Here is a 19,989-nt window from a genome sequence, read left to right as displayed (position 1 = left end):
AGACATTTTTTTTTAAATATGGAACAATTGGCTGAGTTGACGAAAGTGCTAACTCTTAGCGTTCAGGAACAGTCAAAAATGACACAACAATTCTTAGTGCAACAACAACAGCTGCAACAACAACAGCAAGAAATGACACAAAAAACTTTAGAGGCACAACAAGAACAAACAAAAATACTGCAACGCCAAATGTCGACTCAACAAAAGAATTTGGAAAAATTAATTAAAACCTCGACAACTGAAAAAAAAAACGAATTTTTCTGCAGAAGGTATTTCAAATTCTTTGTCGGAATTTCACTACTCTCCCGATACTGGCGTTACATTTCCAGCATACTATAGAAGGTATGAAACAGTTTTTACAAAGAGGTGTTCGGATTGGACCGACGAAGAAAAAGTCACGTTGTTGCTCTAAAAACTGGGTACTGACGAAAACACTAAGTACGCTAACTTAATTTTACCCAAAAAACCAGAGGAAGTGTCCTTTGAAGAGACAATTAATACGTTGTCTAGAATATTTGATAAAAGAGATAGCCTTTTCCACTCTAGATATAAATGTTTGAATTTACAGAAATCGGAATCTGAAGACTATTTAGAGTATGCTTGTATTGTAAATTGCTTATGTGAATCATTTGAATTAAATGAAATTTCTGCGGATTTATTTAAATGTTTAATCTTTGTACAGGGACTCACAGAACCCAGGGACAAAGATATCAGATCCCGGATCCTGACAATTATGGAGTCGGACCCAAATATAACTTTACAAAAAGTTACCGAGGAATGTCAACGTCTCATTAATATCAAGAGAGACAAACAACACCCGCATTGAAGAAAAAAGCGTTTACAAGGTACAACATGTAAAAAGACAAAGGACCCCTAGAACGTACAAGACCCAAGAACAAAGGACCCCTAGAATGCACAAGTACCAAAATTGTGAATGTTGCGGAAGTACAAGACACACCAAAAAGACCTGCTGGTTCAGGAATAAGATATGTTACGAATGTGGGTTCAAAGGCCACAAGGGAACGTACTGTGACCAGAAGAAAAAACGAAAGACTGACAAAGTGAATGCGCTTCGCACAAGGAAAGAGAAAAGTTGCCAAAGGCGTAAGTATGTCAGTGTTCACATAAATGGACATCCTGTAACATTACTCCTGGATAATGGTTCGGACATCAGCATCATAGATGAAGATATCTGGAGAAGGATCGGTCGACCCGAACTAATGGAAACCAGCAAGATGGCGAGGAGTGTGTGCGGCAAAAAGTTGGAATTTAAAGAACTGAGGTGCAACGTGAAATTTGATGGTCAGACACGCACGTCCAAAGTGTACGTAGTTCCAGGAAGGAACACAAGTCTGTTTGGAGTGGATTGGTTTGTCCTGTTTAACTTATGGGAGCGACCAGTTAATTCTTTTTGTAATAGGTTGAACACAGAGAAAGCAAACCAAGTGGAAGACTTTCTGGACGATGTAAAAGCAGAATTTCCAAGGGTTTTTGCTGAAGGACTTGGACATTGTGTGAAAGTAGAAGCCAAATTTGAAGTGAAGAAAGATGCCACCCCAGTGTTCAAACCTAAAAGAAATGTACCGTTTTCATCGATGGACGCAATCGAGAAGGAGTTGGAAAGACTTCAACAGTTAGAGGTTATTGAAAAAGTTGACCATACGGATTGGGCCAGCCCGACGGTATATGTGAAGAAAAAAAATAACAAAATAAGGGTCTGTGCGGACTTCTCAACAGGCCTTAATGACTGTTTAAAGGACCACAATTATCCCCTTCCGTCGGCAGAAGATCTATTCTCAAAACTAAACGGAGGAAAAAATTTTTCCAAGATAGACCTCTCAGACGCGTACTTGCAAATCAAGGTCAATGATGAATGTTCAAAGTACTTGTGCATTAATACGCACAAGGGTATCTTCAAGCTAAAGAGGCTTCCTTTTGGCTTAAAGGTCGCCCCTGCTTTGTTTCAACAGATAATGGATACGATGCTCGCAGGGTTGGAATTTGCGATGGCATACCTTGACGATATCTTGATAAAGAGCAGTAATTTGCAAGAACATAAGAAGCACGTCAGAGAAGTACTTAAGAGAATAGAGGGGTTTGGTTTCAGATTGAGTCCGGAGAAATGTGATTTCTTCATGAAAAGGATCAAATACCTGGGTCAAATAATTGACGAAGATGGACGAAGGCCAGATCCACAACGGACCGAAGCAATTGATAAGATGCCTGCCCCAGACTCAGTATCAAAACTACAGTCATTTCTGGGATTGGTACAATACTATGCGATATACATCCCTAATGTACATAATTTGAGAGCTCCTCTTAACGAGCTACTAAAAAAAGGCAGTAGATGGAATTGGACAAAGGAATGTGAATCTGCTTTCCAGAAAATTAAGAAATGTTTACTATCAGATCTGGCATTAGCACATTTCGATCCAGAGAAAGAGATTGTACTAGCAACGGACGCCAGTGATTACGGAGTTGGTGCTGCATTACTCCACAAGTATGAGGATGGAACAACAAAAGCAATCTCTCACGCGTCAAGAACTTTGATTGCAGCTGAGAAAAACTACAGCCAGATTGAAAAGGAGGCTCTCTCAATAATATTTGGAGTCAAAAAGTTTAACCGTTTTCTCCATGGACGAAACTTCATATTACAGACGGATCATAAACCACTAATCACGATATTTGGATCAAAGAAAGGCATCCCTACGCATACCGCAAATCGACTACAGCGATGGGCTGTAACTCTCTTAAACTATCGGTTTAAGATGGAGCATGTGTCATCAAAAAAGTTAGGACACGCGGATGCACTGTCAAGGTTGATTTCAAAAAGAAATGAAAGTTTCGAAGAGACGGTAATTGCAGATCTTAAAGATGAAAGCGAATGCTCAAATTCAATATGCAATATGATCCGTGAACTCCCGGTAACTCTAGAAGAAATTAAAAGAGAAGCTGCAAAAGACGTTTTTATAAAGCAAATGAAAAATCAAGTAGGACGGACGGAAAGAAATAAGATGGCAAGAGAAATTACACCTTTTTCCATTTGCGAAGATGTGCTTATGTATGCCAATAGAATCGTAATTCCACAGGTATTACGAAAACGAATGCTAAACGAATTTCACACAGGTCATCCTGGCATTTCAAGGATGAAATCCCTAATTAGAGGTTACGTGTATTGGCCTGGTATGGATAAAGAGGTGGAAAACTGTGTCAAAGCGTGCAAAGGATGTCAGTTAGCATCCCGAGATCCGCCTGTAAAAACGACCCCGTGGCCAAAGACGGACTTGCCCTGGTCACGACTGCATATTGATTATGCCGGACCCCTAAAAGGTTTTTTTTACTTAATTGTAGTGGACTCTTTCTCCAAATGGCCGGAGATATTCAAGATCAGACATCCAACAGCAAGGAACACTGTAAGTGCACTAGACGAAATTTTCAGCCGGTTTGGTGTACCAAAGACCATAGTGAGTGACAATGGTACAGCATTCACAGGTTACGAATTTAGAGAATTCTGCAACTCACTGGATATACAGCACATCACGACGCCTATTTACCATCCTAGGTCGAATGGGTTGGCAGAAAAATTTGTGGACATGTTTAAGCGGGCATTAAGGAAAAACATGAACATTGACACAGATGAGCGGACAATACAAACATTTCTAGCGATCTACAAAGTAACCCCAAATCCAAACAATGATGTAAATTCATCCCCTGCAGAACTTATGTTCGCCAGAAAAATTAGATCCATTTTCGATAGATTTCTACCGGATAAAAAGAAAGTTACCAGAAAAGAAAACTTTAATGTAAAGTGCTATTCCCCAGGAGATAAAGTTTATTTTAAAAAATTTCAGAATGGAAAAAATCATTGGGTGGACGGTATTGTTAAGAAAAGAATTGGGAACATGGTCTATACTATTCAAGGTCCCAGTTTTGTCTGTAAAAGACATGTTAATCAAATCCGTTCCAGAATTTCGGAAAATACAGAGGAAATCCCAATGGAAACGCTGTGCGACACATTTGACATTCCAAAACCGGTGGGTATACATGGACCCATGAATGTATCTCCTGAACATACCGCACGGGCTGAACAGAATTCTTTACCAAAGGAAACTCTGACCAAAAGGAAGAGCACACGTAAAAGGAAAGTCGTCAGGCGTTTAAGTCCTGATCCTAAACGGAAGCGATATTAAAGCTAAAATCGGGAAGATTTCAGCTTCAGGGGGGGGGGGTGTTATAAGGGACATAATTACGGATAACACCGGATACGAAACGGTGTATAAAAGAGCGTCTGGTATTGTCTTGGGGTCAGTTCAGTGGTACGCACTAGCCCGACCGTCTCGCGTCTTACACTCTCCAAGTGTAGTCAGGATTAACCAAGCTCCCAGGACGAGCGTTCCGCTCACACACGTTAAGTTACCTTTTTCCTTTACCTTCATTTACGCGTATATCAACTTCAAGGCGAGCAGCCATTTTTTATTGTGTATTATTTTCGAAGTACGAATAAACCTTTTTGTTACACATTCCACTCGGCGTATTTTGTCATGTTATTATATACCGTCAAAACGGGATATAACACTAATATACTTTGAACTGAAATTTAGAATATTTTCACCTAACAAAATTGTAGTGTCACCCGATCCAAAAAGGGAAGGATAAAGAAAAAGAGGAGCAGTTCAATCAAAAAATTCATGATTTGAACACGGATGATAAGTAATGTCCTCTTAACATGTGATTAACTAGTTATGTCTCTTTCTCACTCTCTGATCAGTGATTGAGAACAAACGATCCCAAACGAATAAACCTCCTCTTGTCTTCAACTATTGTCTCTTCGTCTTTTTAGGACTATGTATGAATTTGTTTGTAGACTGTGTTTCCTTAGCAGTATTATGTAAAAAAGGGACACGAGCTGGAAAGAATGTCCAGCAAGGTATGTTATGAATGTTTATGTATTTTAATTGATTTTGACTTGTGAGATATTAGACCTCCTCTCATAGAGGAAGAAGAAGCATATGTAAAAGGCACAAGGTACAGTAAAAATATATATCTATAAATTTGGGTTGACAGATTAGATAGCAAAGAGACATCTGTATGTTATTGGACTATGGTGACAAACGTTTTTACAACAGGTTATGGAGATAGGAGACCAGAACCTTTTCCATCAAGGCCTGAGGGCTGACATTGGCTAGCCTCTATGTTTTTTTTTAATTTTTATTATTAAAAGCTTCCCTATTAATAGAGGGGGTGCTCCTATCTGTAACCTGGGAGAGATGTGCTGAATGGTTTGAGGTCAAAGCACACCATTTTTTATTTTTTTTGCATATGTAATTAGAGTTTACTTCAAAATCCACATGTCAGGGCTCTGACAAACATCTATATAGAGAAACTGAAAGCATCTGAGGTTGGTGTCTAGTAGGCATTCAAGTTCTCTCCATTCTATAATAAAGATCTATGTACATTTATACATACATAAATAAATATAAATTTGTCCTGGCATATAAAATTTAGCAAGAAAAAGGTACCCTTTTCTAGGTCTGAAATTACTTCAAGTGGTTAGAGAAAGCTAAATAGCAAATAGTAAGTCAAACAATCTTCATCGCTTGAAATGAATTTGGAAAAAAATCTACCATTCTATATTGTGTTTCTTTAGGTTATCAGAATATATATATCAGATTGTTTATTTATTTTTTATAAGCGATTCTGTGGTGTTTTTTTTTTTTTCACTCCTCAGGTGCTTTAAAGGCAGAGGTTATCTGTCTTTTGTTTATATTCTCGTCGCCCCTACATTTTTGGGACATATTATTTGTAATTAATTTATTATTTAAATATTTATTTAAATATTTTCTACGTGCATAAAATTATTTTCTACATGCATAAAATTAAGTTAATAAAATTAAGTTATATATATATATATATATATATATATATATATATATATATATACAGGGTGTTCGGGATAAATTTGACGGTTTCGTAAGGAAAAAGATAAAGTACTATGTAACTACAAAATTTAATGAATTGAAAAAAAAATTAACAGACACAGAAATTACACTACTGTCAACAAGTTTTATTCAAAATAACCACCATTAGCATCGATCACAGCCTCAATCCTGCTTCGGAACCTGGAACAAGCTGATGCTACAGTCTCCCTTTGAAGAGCCTCAAAAACTAGCTTAATTTTATCCATTAACTGAGCTTTTGTATTACTGGCACAGTGATTGGTGTCTTTCTCAACTGCGCCCCATATAAAATAATCCATGGGGTTAAGATCTGGGGAGTTTGGAGGCCAAACATTTGGACTGGTGAAGTCATAAAAATTTTCAGACAACCATTTTTGACTTTTCCCAGAGGTGTGGCAAGGGGCCGAATCCTGCTGCCATACATACGGCCCACCATTGGCTATTCTTGTTATCCAGGGCTTGACTACAGTGTTTAGCAATTCCATGTAGCCATCTGAATTCAATCAGAGGCCCTCTCTGAAAAAATGAGGAGGCATCACATCACCCTCAGAGGACACACATCCGAAAACCATCACGGTTTGGGGACATTTAGTTTGCATTACACGAGGAATTTCCTTTGGATTGTATGCAAGCCATCTGTTATTCTGTGTGTTGTGTTTTTGATTCTGGCAAAAGTTTTTTTCATCGGAAAAGAACCAGATTGTTTGTGGTTCAGCAGGATGTTTCACTTTACTCAGAAGTTTCTTTGCCTTTGTCAAACGATTTTCACGGACTTTTTCTGTGAGCAGCTGACCTTTGCGTCGCTTGTATGATTAGTAGCGAAGGTCTTCATTGAGTGCAAGCTTCATGGTAGAGGTTGAAACATTCATTTCACGGGCCAAAGCCCGAATTCCAATGCCAGGGTTTCTCAACACTTTTTCCTGCAGATCTTCGAGAAATTCTGTTGTGCGAACGCAATCTGATCGCCTGTTATGGATCTTTCTTTTTGCTACAGCCTCGTAGTCTCCATTGCAAGTCTCTAGTTCATGCCTGATTGTTTTTACAGTGTTCAGGGAGCATTGGGCAGCAATCATGATATCCTTATTTTGCTGACCGGCACGAATCATCATGATGCAAGTTATTCTCTTCCATGATTCAGGTGGGTTCCAGTTATCTATCCTCTCTGACATCTTGTATATGGATGAAGAAGGGTTCAAGCTGTAAAATGATGAGAAATGTGGGTTAATATATGTAAACTGCAGAAAAACGTAACCAAATATAAATATGTCAAATTTATCCCGAACACCCTATATATATATATATATATATATATATATATATATATATATATATATATATATATATATATATATAGAGAGAGAGAGAGAGAGAGAGAGAGAGATGTATTAGGGATGTACCGATTAGCAAATTAGCTGATTATCGATTAATTGGCCTTTAATGTTTTCTAATAGTGATCTATTAGCAAATTTTGTTGTCATAAATGATGCTAATATTAATTAAATTATATTGTAAACGAGGACAAATTAACTCCCTCTTTTGCTTGCCAGTGAAAATTTATCAAAGAGACATGCATCATCTACACCATATTATCAAATAACAGGCATGATATGATGTTAATATGTACTTCTACAGTTGCACTAAATTTGAGGCAAATAGATGTAAGCATATGGAAAATTTTCCTCTTTTCTCTTCCTATCAGATTAGCATTATCATTTTGTACTTTAAATTACTGTCAAAGAAAATTATTGCTTCATCTTTCAGTTTTTATGTTGAGGAATTGTACAGTAAATTATGACAAAGTGCGTATCGTAAATAAAGCATTCTTCATCAGTCATACTCTTGTTCCTCATTTTTGCATACATTTTTACATACATATTTTTTATTTTTCTGGTTTAGATAATGTATATTTTATTGAGGTAAATTATTAATTAGATATCAGACATAAGTAATTTAAATTCATAAAAAATTAACTAAATATTGACAACAACCTTCAACTATTATTGGCAACCAGTTTCTGCTCAAAGTATTTTGATGTCAATGCCATGATTAAGAATACAGCTGTATGCTGTTATATCAAACCATCACACTAAAGGGTGGCAAATCAGCAAAAACTTTTATGACTAATAGGTTAAACAATCTTAGATTCACCCAAAAGAAGCACAAGTTGCAGATAAGATAAAGAAGCACTATGAATATTCAGGGATAGACATTCCAGGAACAAGTGGCAGCAACTACGAGCCTCCAGCGAAACACCAAACTACTATAGAATCAATATTGGCCAAGCAAAAAACTTGGGATATTAATGACCACCGGTCACAAAAAATCCACTATCTTATAAGAGAAATGATTTCTGTTGATATTCAACCATATTTTGTAACATCTGACATTGGATTTAATAAGCTTACTGCAAATCTTTGTTCTGATAACAACATTCTATCAAAAAGTACTTCTGCAAAATAATTTTCCATATATTTGTTTAAAACAAAAATTCAATTGTCTCTTGCTGGAATTAGCAGCATTTCATGGACTACAGACATTTGAACAGCTACAACAGATAATGCTCTTGTAATGTATGCTGTTGATAATAAGATTCCTACCTTAGAAATTTACTAATAGGGACCTGTTCAAAATTTGTCCAGTTACTGAGTCCATTTGAAGAAATCACCAAAGAAGCAAGTCACAGAAGTACAACCATATCGATGATAATACCTACAGTTTTAGCTTTGAGATTATTTCTTTCAAAAGCTGTCCAATCAACTTCTAATATTTCTGACTTTAGTGGAATCCTTACCACTGCTGAACAATTCATTGAATCAATGGAAACAAAATTTTCATCCTATCTAAATGATAAAACTTGTGCGTATCTATTTCCTAGATTCAAGATTAAAATTTAAATTTCAAAAGAATGACATGGAAAATACTATTAAGAATTGGATTCTACTTCTACTTTCTACTGATGATAATGAAGCAGAATCAGCAAGATACAAGGTGTCTTCAATAAGTTCCCAGACTTTTTTTGTACAGACATTTGAAATTGTTGTAGACACTTAAAAATTCAGTATGTTATTGCTATACATCTTATGAGATGACTGACCAATTTTTTTATGATTTTAGGTTCAAATGTACAGCTACAGCAGGGATTGGAATATACCCTACTAAAGCCTGATTGTCATAACTGATGAATTTCTGGGTGTGAGAACACTTTAGAAGAATGGTATGCAATAAAATTCTGTTTTTAACTTGGAAAAAATGCTTCAAATAGCTTTTGGACCAACAGTCTTCTTTGTATCAACACTGAAAGTCTCAGACAGTAAACAGAAAAAAAAAAAAAATGATTTCATCATTTAATAAAATTTTCCTCTGCATTTTCTGGTTTTCAAATAATTTTTAATTTACCTACAGAATGTCTTCTAAGATGTAACAACAAGTCTTCTATTTTTAAAATTCACGCAACCAGCATAATGTGTGCATCAATTCAGACTACAATCGTTAATAATAACAGACGTTTTTTCTTCATGAGGATTTAATCTCTAAGGACTTTAACATCTAAAATGGCGGGAGAGGGGGGGACTAAAAGCAACAGTTTTTTCTTTGATAAGGGTGTGTGTCGACACCAGAAGTTTCAGACAATAAAAAAAAATGATTTTATCATTTAATAAAATGTTCCTTGGAATTTTCTAGTCTTCAAATAATTTTAATTTACCTACGAAATGTCTTGAGCACTTTCAGTTGAATTAAAGTCGGTCAATCTAGCTCTTATGCGCAGATCATCATATAATGATAAGATCATTCTGATAGACGTTAAAAAAAGCATTTAAAAAATAAATGTTTCAAATTCAACAGCATTTCTCGTGGTTAACATTAGCTGAATGGATTAAGTCCTTGCTAATGAAGCCAGAGATGGCTTCTGTCGCCGAGTTCGAATCTAATGATGATTCTCGAAAGGATGAAACATTAGTGTCTGTCGGTATTTAATAATTATTATAGTAAATAATTATATATATATATATATATATATATATATATATATATAGTTTTATTTGTAGTATTCCAAATTTTACTGGGTTTATATAATTCAGTAATCGTTCATATACCAATAAATTTTTAGCTAAAAAGGTGAGATGACTGAAATTGTAAGCTACAAATTTATCATATTTCATAATTGAGCATTCATATACTGTTTTAACAAAAATCAAGACTTCAAAGAATGGATTGATAGCAACAAAAAGTGTATTTCATTGTTAGTTACAATTGTTTCAAGACCATTTGGACAAATTCAAACATTATGGCATTTGAAAATTTTCACATGAACAGCCTTTCTTCAAACTTATTGAATAAAAAAATTTTAATTTAAAAAAATACCTTGCAAGGATGCGACAGTGGTAAAATAGTTTCGCTTGTTTTCTTTTCTTTTTAAGCGAAATGTTTTTCCATAATGTTCTATTGTTAAAGTGTTTTTTTTTTTTTGTTAAAACAGTATGTTGGGGTAATTGTGCCAAGTCCAGGGTAATTGTACCAGCTAAAAGTGCTCTTTTGGCAACCACGCATATAAAGAGCACTTTTTTTTTAGTTGTTACAATTACCCCTGGCTTTGGCGCAATTATCCCAAAGTACGGTATATGTTTATGGGGAAAATATGCTTATTCAATTTTCTTTCACCCTTTATTCATACCAATCCTTTTATTTATGAAGATCAGTGTATGTTAAATATAAGTACAGAGCATATACAAATAAATTACATAATATTGTGAGATCTGCAATCATGCTAAAATTACATTTTAGTTTATTTGGTTTTATTTATAAATTGGAAACTGTAGAAATTAAAAAATAAGAATAGAAATATCAATAAGGGATTCAGTGTAGAGCTGTCTTGTGGTCATGTGGTCGACAGTTAAAAAAAATTCTTTTTTTTTTTCTCTCCATGAAAACTTGGATTACTATGCATTCAAAAACACATCTACAAATCTCTAAAATTTTTATTGAAATTTCTAGATTTTTAATAAAATCTTCACAAAATGTTTGGTATAAAGATTATTAAATATTTAAAAATGTTTACATTTTCAAATTGTTTTTTGAAATCTTCAGAATTTTTTTGTGAAATCTCGAGATATTTGGTAAAATATTTAGACATTTGGTTGAAATTTCCAGAGTTTTTATGAAATCTCAATAATTTTAACGAAATTTCCACATTTTTTAAGAAATCTTTAAATTTTGGCAAAATTTCCTTATTTTTAATGAAATCTCTAAATTTTTCTAGAAATATCAATAATTTTGACAAAATCTCATTATTACTATTATCGAAATCATCAAATATTTCCTAAAATCTCCAATTTTTTCTGAAATCTTTTGCAAAATCTCCAAATTTTTAATGAAATCTCAATTTTTCTGAAATCTCAGTAATTTAGACAGAATCCCCAAATGATTTTTCAAAATTTCAAAATTTTTCATAAAATCTTAATAATTTAGGTGAAATCTCAAATTTTTTTTACAAAATCTTAACATTTTTCATGAAATGTCAATAATTTTAATGAAATCTCCAAATTTTTTTTTTTAGGAAATTTTCATATTCATTTATAAAAGCTCAACATTTCTCTAAAATCTCCAAATTTATAATGGAAGCAAAAAAATCTTTAATGTAATCTCCAAATTTCTGATAAAATTTTAAAATCTTTGCACTTCAGTATTCTATTCATGCTTGTTAAAACATACAAAATGGATAAAAGATTCAGTGGGAACTCCACTCTGACCCTATAACTCATCTTGTATCCTATTACACACCATAAATTTTTGGGCCACAAGAGGTAGCCATTACTATTCTAATCACTTACATAGAGTGTGCAATAAATTAAGACTTTGTGACAAGAGAATACTGACACAACACCATTCTTTGAAGTTCTTTCTTTATTTCCAAAAAGAACGAACATAATTAATGACAATGGCTACAATGCTATCAGTTACACTAGAATTAAGCTGATATTAATGAAAAAGCTAAAGCTGTAGAAAATAAATCTAATACTTCAATTATATGGTTTGTATCAGAGAAACAGCTAGAGGTAGGTCCAAGTTTGCCTTTTCCTAAGTAAGGAATAGTTTAAACAGTGCCCTGGAGGTCTCCATAGATTTTTTTTCTCCTGCTTACTTAAAATTATGCAGGTTCGGTAAAGAATTTCATTCTGAAACGTTTTTTAATAAATTATGTTTTTTTTATTTATTTATTTGCAGCCTATTGTTGTTTCACCACATTTCGGCCAACTATTCCTCTGGCCTTCTTCAGGTAGTTAACCACAACGGGATAGGAATGCTGAGTCTCTTAACTGTATTCTCAATAATTACTGAAGATGAGAATAACAGTGCGCAAATAAACAAATATACAAATTACTCATCTCAAAGGATTAAAAAAAAAAAAAAATAACATATACAATATGTGTTTTTTGTTTTGTTATTTCTTTATGAGTTCTTGAGTGTTAACTATTCTGTACTTTTACCATGTTTTATGCATCACAGTTTTTCAGATTGTTTAAAAAGATATTTGAAAAAGTAACTTATTTGATAGTTATACATAAAATGAGTGCTGCCTACATCTGCGGTGTGTGGGGATATAAGATATGGCTTCAGTAGTGCTCTGTAGGCCTCCTTTGTTTTTTTGTATCTTTGCTTTAAATCAGTCATGTTTAACATTAAAAAAAATAACAAGGAGAGTAGAAAGTGGACCTTGGATTTATTTTCGGCAGCTCTGTAACAAACTCCCCCCCCTCCTTTTTTTTTTAATAAATAGCTTCATAAAAGTCCTTTCCATCCTTCTGTAGGTTTATCATACTTAAGTTTGAAATGACATTTTTAGTGTCAGCATTTTTGGGGGTCTATCATGCTTAAATTTGAAATAATATTTTTAGTGTCAGCGTTTTTTTGGGGGGAGAGGGTCTGTCATGCTTAAGTTTAAAATAACGTTTTTAGTGTCAGCATTTTTTGGGGGGTCTGTCATGCTTAAGTTTGAAATAAAATTTTTAGTGCCAGCATTTTTTTTTGGGGGGTCTGTCATGCTTAAGTTTGAAATATTTTTAGTGTCAGCATTTTTTGGGAGGTCTGTCATGCTTAAGTTTGAAATAACATTTTTAGTGTCAGCATTTTTTGGGGGGTCTGTCATGCTTAAGTTTGAAATAACATTTTTAGTGTCAGCATTTTTGGGGGGTCAGTCATGCATACATTTAAAATAACATTTTTAATGTCAGCATATTTTTTTTTGGGGGGGGGTCTGTTATGCTTAAGTTTGAAATAACGTTTTTGGTGCCTGCTACATAAATTCTCAAATAAAATTTGTTTTTAAAATAGCTTTATAAGAGTCCTTTGCATTTTTCTATAGATCCATCATGCATAAGTTGGAAATAACATTATCATGACTGAATGAGTAGGACGACATTGATTGGACATATCTGAAGAATATTCTCTTTTTTTTTTAATTTTAAATATTTTTCAAGTGAATAAATGGAAATGTGCATTTTATGGTCAGTCAAGTTTATGTTTAGTCATTTGGTGAATAGGAAAAATTTTCTTTTTTTTCTTTCTTAATAGGAAGTGAAGAGTGACGTTAAGAATGCCTTGGGAATGGTCAATGTTGTTAATTTCCTGTGGTTCTCAAACCGGAAACCGGATATCAAACATTCAAATTATATTTGCAGTGTCATTAAACACAATATTAGCTCCAACTTTTTAACTGAATATTTGAACATCTTTCATAGAACTGTGCACATTGAGGTTTTTCTGGTCTTTCTTTCACAAACGTAACTACTTAATTGAGAAGGAGCCATTTGGGATTTTTTCCCCCAGGAAAAGGGAGACAACAAGTACTGATTTTTGAACACGCCAAATCAGATTCAATATTGTTTATCAATTTTGGATAAATTATGTTTTTTTTAAACTGATAAATACAAAAATGTAATAAACTCTCTCTCTCTCTCTCTCTCTCTCTCTCTCTCTCTCTCTCTCTCTCTCTCTCTGTGAAAGACTGCATGTGTGGCCACTTATAACTATGACAATTATTTAGTTTTAGCTTATCTGTTTTAGAACACATCGTAATGTGTGCTACATTTAGTTTAATTTATTTTACTTCAAAAGAGGTGAAGAGGGAATAGAAACTTTTTCTGATTATTAAGATACCCCTGATTTTTGTGAAGTTTTGACAATGGGTTTCAGACATCAATTAATATGAGCACACCTTCTCATTTGAAAATTCAAATATGTGACCAAAGTATATACGACAAAGGACACATAGTCTCATGACAATGGAACAGATATTGTACCCCAACCCCACAAAAAAGAAAACGGTAATCCCTAGGAGAATAGTATTATAATCAGAGAACAGATACTGCCCCACCATTACCACAAAAAACAATTGGTAATCTCTGCAAACATAGCATTATGACAAAATAACATATACTGCACTACCCCCTCCCAAATAAAAAATAGAGAAGATAATCCCTCAGAGGATGGTATCATGATAGCAGAACAGATACTACACTATTTCCCCTCCCCAAATAAAGGAGGAGGTAATGCCTGGAAGAATGGTATCATAACAGAACAGATACTACCTCATCCCCAAATAATGGAGGAGGTAATGCCTAGGAGAATGTATCATAACAGAACAGATACTACACTACCCCCCCTCCCCAAATAACAGAGGAGGTAATGTCTGGAAGAATTATATCATGGCAATAGAACAGATAGTATTCTATTACGGCACCCCCTGAATTGAGTGTCAAAAGATAGTACATTTTCTGAAATAGTAGAGTAAACTGAATTGAGTATTGAAATAGAGTAATAGTATAGGTTCCGTTTCAGACTAACAGATACCAAATCTCCATTAGTAAGTAATAGATATCTATATATACTAGCTGTATATACCCGGTGTTGCATGGTTGAAGCATATTACCGGGCGGAGGGATTAGTCACATACTATTTAAAATGCATTGAATATTCTAACTTGCTACAAAAAGTGACATGTTGGATTTAGGGAAACATAAAACATATCCATCCTGGTCTATGAAAATCAAATGCGAAGTAACTCTCATAACTTAAAGGGGAAATAACTCTCATAGCTTAAATAAACTAATTCCGGTTTTAAACCTAACTGATGTCAGATATTAATAATTAGATATAAATTAAATTAAAAATTAAATTAAAAATAAATTAAATAAATCAACTTTAAATAATATTTTTAACTAGGACAATTAAAACGATTCTATTACAACAAACAATAACATCAAGCTAATTATTAAAATAGATTTTCTTTAATGTAATATGCAAATGAGGTTATTCCTTGAATGTAGATTTCTTTTGAATAAATAGTATGTGTTTAGACTAGGTATTTATTTGCTCCCCCACCGAGCAAATTAGGCACAAGGCCGATTTTTAATGTGAGGAGTGAAGGGGAAATGGGGACCAACTCCCCGGGGAGTAGGGGAGCTGGATAGTGACAATTGGTATGAAGGGTTGCCCCTATATTGACCAAGGTTTTATATGTGGGGTTTCCCCCACATATGGTCTTTGCTTGCAGTATCTGCCGAAACAGATACTACACTTTGAGGTATTTATTTGCTCCCCCACTGAGCAAATTAGGCACAAGGCCAATTTTTAAAGTGAGGAGTGAAGGGAAAATGGGAACCCACTCCCCGGGGAGTAGGCGAGTAGGGGAGCTGGATAGTGACAATTGGCATGAAGGGTTGCCCCTACATTGACCAAGATCTTATATGTGGGATTGCTCCCACATATGGTCTTTGCTTGCAGTATCTGCTGGAACAGATGGTATTTATTTGCTCCCCCACCGAGCAAATTAGGCACAAGGCCAATTTTTAATGTGAGGAGTGAAGGGAGGGGGAAGGGAAAGGGGGGACCAGCTCCCGAGAGGTGGGAAATGGGAGCTGGTTAAAGGTCAGGCATGTGGGGTTGCCCCCACATCTGGTCTTTGCTAGTCATAGCTAGTCCTAGCTAGTCATAGCTTGCAGTATCTGTTGGAACAGATGGTATTTATTTGCTCCCCCACCGAGCAAATTAGGCACAAGGCCAATTTTTAATGTGAGGAGTGAAGGGAGGGGGAAGGGAAAAAGGGGACCAGCTCCCGAGAGGTGGAAAATGGGAGCTGGTTAAAGGTCAGGCATGTGGGGTTGCCCCCACATCTGGTCTTTGCTAGTCATAGCTTGCAGTATCTGTCGGAACAGATACTACACTTTGATCTTAGCTCGAAGGCCACAAAGGTGGCCTATTCGCAATGTGTTTAGACTAGCACATTGCCTAGTGTTGCCTGGTCATAAAATACCAAAACATTAAGTTCTCTAGTGATATTTGATACGATCTGCGCTTACAATACATGCATATCAAAACTTGACAAATTAATGCAGTTAAACATATAAATGTATATTTGTGCATGCATATTATGTCAAAACGAAAATATTTAGCTATCTAACGGCATGCACATTACGTTGAAACCCAAACATTTAGCTCTCTAGCAGTATTCACTACCATCTGAGCTAACGACACGTGCATATTAAAACTTGACAAATTAATCATGCTAGAACAAAAGTCTATATAAGTCCGTTTTCAGTATGAAAATTAATTTGTGAAACAGTGTAGCTTTTGTATATATTAATTGTGAACGAACACACAGACAGGAATATGACTTTATTATAATAGATATAAAAGTGAGCTTGTCTGTTTATCTGTTGTTAGATATTTATCTAACTACTTTTTGCTCCAAGACAGTGGCAAAATAAGAAACACAAGGCCTACTTTAAAATTCAATACAAATTTTATTAGATCCTCGGTTGCAAAAAGGAATGGCTGTTTTCGCTTCTGTAAATAGACCTGCTAAAAATTTCGAAAAGTGATAGTCCTTTATCTTCAATAGGAACTAGTAGCTGGTTCATCTGTCTTCAGAGATTTGAGTTTGCAACCATTGAAAGGGTCAATATGATGCCTTTTGATGTAAAAAGATTCAGCCCTTGCACTGAGAGGATATTGTAGAAGTTCATAATTAATGTTCATGTAGGAAAAGTCCTTGGTATCAGGTCGGCAATTCATACCTAAAAAAAGTCTCTAGTGAACTCAAATAATAATTAATGAGCCTAATTATTTAAGCTTGAAATAAAAGTCTCAAAGAGACGAAAGTTGGCGGTTCCATTATGCCTCATGTGGAGGGGGAGTTTCAAAACATCCTTCTTCCATGACTGACTTGATGAAACTCAAAAAAAAACAACAAAAAAAAAAACAGGCATGCAATACAAAAACCCTGTGAAAGCGAAATGCGCCACAGTAAATACAATCGACAGATTTGATTGGTCCAAAAGGAATACGATGGGAGGGATGATGTAATTGTCAAATTTCTAACACTGTGTGCAAAATGGTCTCTACCAGTGTCAATTTTTGGTTAACAGACTTGAAACTTGATATATAGGAAATTTGAACCTGTGGAAAAAAATTTTATTTGTTTTTTAGCCGGTAAAAATAGCTGCTAAGGTGTCAACGTTGAAAAAAATTGAACTTGGCAGGCGTAAGTTGACTAAACGTTAATTCTACACATGCATAAATATACATTTATACATTTAACAACGTTATTTTTTAAAGTTTTGTTATGTGTATGGACTTAACTCAAATGATAACAACAAATGCTGGAGAGCTATATGTTTTGATTTCGATTCTAGCTGATGATATTCAAGTCATATTTAAAAAAATGTTTTAAATATTTTTAAATCACTACTATATATTGAGTACAATCGATAGTATAATCGATAGAGAATTGGTCCTATAATAATAAATACGAAATCTGCAATTATAAATAAAATATTATATTTAAGCATATTTTACGATCGGGCAACGCCGGGTGGCTCGCTCGTCTTAGATAAAAAAAAAAAAAAAAAAAATCAGAATGGTAAATACGTTATTGCGTAAGGAGATCATTAACCTTAAGTTTTGTGAGAAGGTTGGTAGTTGACAGGATACAGTGCATTGAATGACCGAGGGCAAAGAAAGGTTTAATTCCATACAATTACAAATAAGATAACAAGGAGAGAATGAGAACAAACATAGTGGACGTAAGATGCAGACAACCTTGAAAAATAGTTCTATTCGTTTCGTTGGAAAGATTATTTATTCTGTACAAATGGCCCTGCTAAACTCTTAGGAAAAAAAAAAAAAAAAAATGGTATTATTCTAAACAAGCTACAAACTGTATTAATATTTGAATTATTTGGGCTATAGTTTTCATCTCGAGTTTTTTTGTTTTTTTTCAAAGGAGTGACCACTTATCAAGGCCCGAAGGCCACTCGAGGATAAGGGTTAATGAATGTAAGGTAGTAGTGTATTAATCGTTAATGGTGTAGATTGGGTAGAATTTGGATTATTTAAGGGGATGGCTTAACAAGAACTTGTTTACATTGGACTTGAAGGCTACCATATTGTCATTGGCCTGGAAGCAGGCCAATGGAATGGGCAGCTCTAAGAAAGAAGCTTTGTTCATGGATTTAGGCACAGATAAAGAGTGTTGAAAATTGTTGAAAGTGATTGTAGGTAGTTGGGTGTTTTTTGTAAAAATTTGGCAAAAGGGGACCATTGATTGGAGCTTAGGCGAGCACTTGCTATGAAAATAACGATAGTGCAGAGACAGGTTTGCAACGTCTCTTCTGTGAGAAAGAGGTTGCAGGAAAGAGAAAAGGGCATCACCTACTAGGTTTCAAAACTAATTTTAAACTCTATCAAAGCTGGATAGGACGCGTTGACCAGCTCCTGCCCAGATGGGGCAACAGTACTTCATTTTTTGGCATACTTGGCTCTCATACAGACAGAAAATTGCATCGGCAGTGAGATACCTACTGGAACCGTAGAATGATCCAACTATTTTCCCAGCGATCTTGGCAACAGATTTGATGTGTGTTCCATTTCAGATCAGGAGTGAAGGTCAGTCCCAGAATGCTTGTCGAGATGATGCTTCCCCAAGACAAGAGCCATTCATCTAAATTGGTGCCAAATGGGGTTCAGAGCGATTATGATGAAAAAAGAGAAGCTTGGTTTTTGAAAAGTCAATGGCTTTAATTGCCACCGTTTTCCTTTCTGCACTTCTTCACTATTGCACCACGAGTGTCATTCGCACAACGTTTCAGCTGATGTACAAATTTTCGAGTTCGCCAGAGAGATTTCTGAGTTTAACAGAAAAATTCCCAAGTTCAACAAGATACACCTCAAGAAGGTGGGAGGTTACATCGGCCGATGCCTTTTCTCTTTTAGAAAGGGTTAGTTTATTGCTAATCACCTGAGGCGCCCTTACCGGGGAATGTCCTAAGATATTAAATTAAATTTTAAAAAAACTCCTTGTTTGTACAAAAAAAAAAAAAAAAAAAAAATTAACTAGCCCTCAAAAAGCAAGTAATTTACCGTTCCTCAAAAATGCAACAAACTAAAAAAATGTAAACACGATTATAAGGAAGCCCAAAATTTCAGCCAATCGAAACGCTGTTTCAAAATGAAGTCATGATAGTAAAAGGAGGTAGGGGTGTCAGATTTCTTCTTTTTTTCCCCCAGACGTGCATCCATACATTCCTATTCTGAAATTTGTGGTGGTGGTTCTTGTTGAGAATCATTTATTCATTAATTTTGAATGAATCAGATGCTTATTGTTGGCATTCGTTTCCGGGATAACTTTCTAGTTAAAATTTTTTCTAGAAAGACATTGGATGCTTACAGAAGGGACTATATGAAGGTTGTCAACACTCCTAAAATGAAAGTGTTTTTCTGGAACAAATTGGATTCAAAACCTGGCACACCCAGATTTTCAGTCCGTGACTTTGACCATGTAGCCACCATCACTTCTCTGATGATGAAGATGAAGAAGAAGCAACTTGCTGGATAAAAATAATGCAAAAATAATGCAAGTTTCAGTTTGGTGGCGCTTGTGTTGTTTTATTGTTTGTGCATTGACTGAATAAAACTTCACTGGTTTCTGTTCTTATTGTATCCTACTGCAATACTCTGTCAGATATGACCGTCTGAT

General features: G+C 34.9%; 1 protein-coding gene across 1 annotated transcript in view; it reads right to left on the bottom strand.

The window, feature by feature from the left end:
- The window catches only part of LOC145263706 (tubulin alpha chain-like), an 81,582-nt gene extending 62,750 nt beyond the window's left edge, over positions 1-18,832 (bottom strand). The window contains exon 1 of the mRNA XM_080120658.1: positions 18,816-18,832. The gene's annotated coding sequence lies outside the window, so the exon portion shown is untranslated. The remainder of the gene's footprint in view (positions 1-18,815) is intronic.
- Between the last annotated feature and the right edge of the window lie 1,157 nt (positions 18,833-19,989).

Source organism: Euprymna scolopes, chromosome 39 (assembly GCF_053919585.1).
Source record: "Euprymna scolopes isolate OS-2025 chromosome 39, ASM5391958v1, whole genome shotgun sequence".
In the NCBI taxonomy this organism is placed as follows: Eukaryota; Metazoa; Mollusca; class Cephalopoda; order Sepiida; family Sepiolidae; genus Euprymna; species Euprymna scolopes.
Note: the sequence above shows the minus strand (reverse complement) of the source record. Positions and strands in the feature narration are given on the sequence as shown.